Consider the following 5,119-nt stretch of genomic DNA (forward strand, 5'->3'; position numbering starts at 1 on the left):
ATAACAGCAATTTGACTACCTCAGTAATAATCTTTCAAAAATGTTCATCAAAATAAATAATAAAATTTATGCGGGTGCATAATTACAAACACCAGATTGTTATAGTATTATTGTGATTTTATTTAGCCACATCTACATGTTCACTATAATCTAATTAGGAAAGTGACCCTTTATTTTAACAATGTCAGTATCTGCCTATGAAACCCAGAGGTGAAGATTCAGCCACTGGCCCTTTTGGGTGAAAGGAGTCATTGCACATGATGTATGTTCCAGCTCCATCACCAGGGAGACTTGAAAAATGACAGCTCTGCAGTGGATCCATCTGCAGTTTTATGGCAGATGGGCAGTCAACTGGTCCAATACTTTAAGAAAGGAATATAAGTGAGGGGTAGAGAAAAGGGAACCCTCCTACACTGTTGGTGGGAATGTAAATTGGTGTAGCCACTATGGAAAACAATATGGAGATTCCTTAAAAAAACTAAAAACAGTTACTATATGATCCCATTCCTGGGCATATATCCAGGCAAAACTATAGTTTGAAAAGATATATGCACTCCAATGTTCATTACAGCATTTTTCACAATAGCCAAGGCATGGAAGCAACTTAACTGTCCATCAACAGAGAATGGAGAAGGAAGATGTGGTACGTATATACAATGGAATACTACTCAGCCATAAAAAAGGATGAAATAATGCCATTTGCGGCAACAGGGATGGATCTAGAGATTTTCATACCAAGTGATATGTCAGAAAGAGAAAGACAAATACCATATAACATCACTTATATGTGGAACCTAAAATAGGACAGAAATGAACATATCTGTGAAACAGAAACAGACGCAGATGCGTAGAGAACAGACTTGTGGTTGCCAAGTGGGAGGGTGGGGAGAGGATTAGGTGTTTGGAATTAGCAGATGCAAACTAATATATATATGATGGATTAAAAAATGGTCCTACCCTATAGCTCAAGGAACTGTATTCAATACCCTGTGATAAACCACAATGGAAAAGAACATGAAAAAGAATATATGTATGAATATATAAAACTGAATTATTTTGTTGAACAGCAGAAATAAACACAACAGTGCAAATCAATTATACTTCAATAAAATGTAAAATTGAAAAGAACCAAGATATCTACATAAAAGGAAAATAGCAATAGGTATAAAAATTCTAAATATATTCATATTCTGTAGACTATTGTCACACTTATGGAAACCTATCCTAATGAAATAAAGCAAAGAACTATGGCCAGAAATATCCATTCAGCATCACTTCTGGTACACAGACTTAAGAAAACCACCTAGGTATAGATGTGTATTGGGGAAGAATTGTGGAGATCCACTTTAAGGTGTATTATGCAACTATGATAATTTTTGTTGTATCAAAAAAAGATAAAGAACAACTGCATGTGTACTATAATCAAAACACTTTTAAAGATATAGTGTATGGTATTAGTCTCTCAGTCATTTCCAACTCTTTGCAACCCCATGGACTGTAGCCCACCAGGTTCCTATGTCCATGGGATTCTCCAGGCAATGAAACTGGAGTGGGTTGCCATTCTCTTCTCCAGAGGATCTTCCCAACCCAGGGATAGAACCCGGGTCTCCTGTATTGCAGACAGATTCTTTACCATCTGAGCCATTAAAAATTATAGTGTGATAGTTTTCAAAGTATGCCCACAGACTCTTTGCTGCACCTTCCTTTTGAGGAAGAGAGCTTAATTTTCCTTCTTTTCTTGTGAGTGCAATTTAATAAAACTTGCTTCTAGTGAACAGAATATGGTAGATATGATAGAACATTAATCCTTAAGACTAACTGCAGTTTCCATGTCAGGGGTTTAGTCTCTCCCTCCCTCTCTTTCTCTCTCTCATCACTTGATTTGGAGGAAATCATGCCGAAAGGTAGCCCTGCAAAAAGGGAAGACACCTGCCCTGAAGGTACACCGAGGCAGCCTGTCCTGGGGTCCAGGTGGTAAGAAATCAATGGAGGCCAGGCAGGACCCATGTGAGGGCACTCAGAAGAGCATCCTTTTCCAGAAAACCTTGAGATAACCTTCAACTGGTCAACAGCTTCTAATATAGACTGTCAAAACCACCCACCAACCTGCTCTGGGGGGCTCGACACAGAGAAACTCTAGAAATCCTGTAAAACAATAATGTTTGCCATTAAATTGAGGATAATCTCTTATGAAAAAAAGATAATTGATACATATAGCAGAGAAGAAAATTACAGGAAAATATATCAAAATGCAAACAGAGGGATAGTAGTCAGATGTCAAAACATTTTCCCCCTTTGTCTCTTTTTGCAAAGAATCTCTGATCAAAAACATTCATTGCAGCCTGCTTGAAAAACATTTTAGTTCCTTTATTCCACAAACAGTCATTTACCTTTTCCCTAAATCCTAAGTATCTGAAGGATGTGAACGTTATTCTGGTCCAGAGACACATGTAAAGTCAGAGAGAAGAATGGCCATCCCTTTAAGATGTAGCCGTTCAAAGCACAGGCATTGACACATAAGCTGTTATATACTGTCCCTTTTTTTAATTTTGATTTTTTGTTCATGATGCATTTTTGCATATTTATTTTTAAATTTATTTTTGGCCATGCCACACAGTACACAGGATCTTAGTTCCACAACCAAGGATCAAACCCATGCCCTCTGCAGTTGAAGTAAGGAGTCTTAACCGCTGGACCACTGGGGAAGTCTCTAAACGGCTTTTTAAAGATGCTACTGACTTAGCAACAGCAAGACAATCACTGAAAGTTTTTTTGACCATTTTAGAGTTTCTCTTAATACAACCCTAGTCTGTTATCCAGCACTTTTTTGACAAACACTGTAGATTTGTAAGAAGTCCATATATTAGCTCGGTAATCTTGGGTATTTGACCTCTCTGTAGCTCAGATTCCTTGTATGTAAAATGGTGATAATTGTACCTTTCTCATAGAGTAGTTATGAGACTCAAAGGAAATAAAAACATGCAACGAACTTCATACACAGTCTGACCCATATGGGCTTTGCAGAAGTAGCTATTATCATTAAGAATGTAAATTCAGTTCAGTTGCTCAGTCATGTCCGAATCTTTGCCACCCCATGGACTGCAGAATGCCAGGCTTCCCTGTCCATCACCAACTCCCGGAGCTTGGTCAAATTCATGTCCATTGAGTCAGTGATGCCATCTAACCATCTCATCCTCTGTCATCCCCTTCTCCTCCTGCCTTCAATCTTCCCAGCATCAGAATCTTTTCTAGTGATCAGTTCTTCCCATCAGGTGACCAAAATATTGGCATTTCAGCATCAGCATCAGTCCTTCCAATGAATATTCAGGATTGATTTCCTTTAGGATGGACTGGTTGGATCTCCTTGCAGTCCAAGAGACTCTCAAGAGTCTTCTCCAACACCACATTTCAAAAGCATCAGTTCTTCGGTACTCAGCTTTCTTTATAGTCCAACTCTCACATCCATACATGACTACTGGAAAAACCATAGCTTTGACTAGACAGACCTTTGTTGGCAAAGTAATGTCTCTGATTTTTAATATGCTGTCTAGGTTGATCATAACTTTTCTTCCAAGGAGCAACAGTCTGTTAATTTCATGGCTGCAATCACCACCTGAAGTGATTTTGTAGCCCCCAAAAAATAAAGTCTGTCACTGTTTCCATTGTTTCCCCCACCTATTTGCCTAGAAGTGATTGGACCAGATGCCATGACCTTAGTTTTCTGTATGCTGAGCTTTAAGCCAACTTTTTTACTACCCTCTTTCACTTTCATCAAGACTCTTGAGTTCTTCTTTACTTTCTGCCATAAGGATGGTGTCATCTGCATACCTGGGGTTATTGATATTTCTCCCGGCAATCTTGATTCCAGCCTGTGCTTCATCCGGGTCAGCATTTTACGTGATGTACTCTGCATGTAAGTTAAAGAAGCAGGGTAACAATATACAGTCTTGACATACTCCTTTCCCAGTTTGGAACCAGTCTGCTGGTCCATGTCCAGTTCTAACTCTTGCTTCTTAACATGCATTCAGATTTCTCAGGAGGCAGGTCAGGTGGTCTGATATTCCTGTCTCTTGAAGAATTTTCCAGTTTGTTGTGATCCACACAGTCAAGGCTTTGGTGTAGTCAATAAAACAGAAGTAGATGTTTTTCTGGAACTCTCTTGCTTTTTTGATGATCCAACAGATGTTGGCAATTTGATCTCTGGTTCCTCTGCCTTTTATAAATCCAGCTTGAACACCTGGAAGTTCACAGTTCATGTACTGTTGAAGCCTACCTTGGAAAATTTTGAGCATTACTTTGCTAGTGTGTGAGATGAGTGCAATTGTGCAGTAGCTTGAGCATTCTTTGGCATTGCCTTTCTTTGGAATTGGAATGAAAACTGGCCTTTTCCAGTCCTGTGGCCACTGCTGAGTTTTCCAAATTTGCTGGCATATTGAGTGCAGCACTTTCACAGCATCATCTTTCAGGATTTGAAATAGCTCAACTGGAATTCCATTACCTCCACTAGCTTTGTTCGTAGTAATGCTTTCTAAGGCCCACTTGACTTCACATTCCAGGATGTCTGGCTCTAGGTGAGTGATCACACCTTCATGATTATCTGGGTCGTGAAGATCTTTTTTGTACAGTTCTTCTGTGTATTCTTGCCACTTCTTCTTAATATCTTCTGCTTCTGTTAGGTCCATACCATTTCTGTCTTTTATTGAGCCCATCTTTGCATGAAATGTTCCATTGGTGTCTCTAATTTTCTAGAAGAGATCTCTAGTCTTTCTCTTTCTGTTGTTTTCCTCTATTTCTTTGCAATGATCACTGAGGAAGGCTTTCTTATCTCTCCTTGCTATTCTTTGGAACTCTGCATTCAAATGGACAACACCAGGTGGTCAATACTGAAATCAGATTGATTATATTCTTTGCAGCCAAAGATGGAGAAGCTCTATACAGTCAGCAAAAACAAGACTGGAAGCTGACTGTGGCTCAGATCATGAACTCCTTATTGCCAAATTCAGACTTAAATTGAAGAAAGTAGGGAAAACCACTAGACCATTCAGGTATGACCTAAGAAAATTAAAAGGATCATAAACTAACTGAGACATTAGTTTGATGGGTAAGCCATAGGCTAAGG

This window comes from Dama dama, chromosome 13 (genome assembly GCF_033118175.1).
Source record: "Dama dama isolate Ldn47 chromosome 13, ASM3311817v1, whole genome shotgun sequence".
NCBI lineage: Eukaryota > Metazoa > Chordata > Mammalia > Artiodactyla > Cervidae > Dama > Dama dama.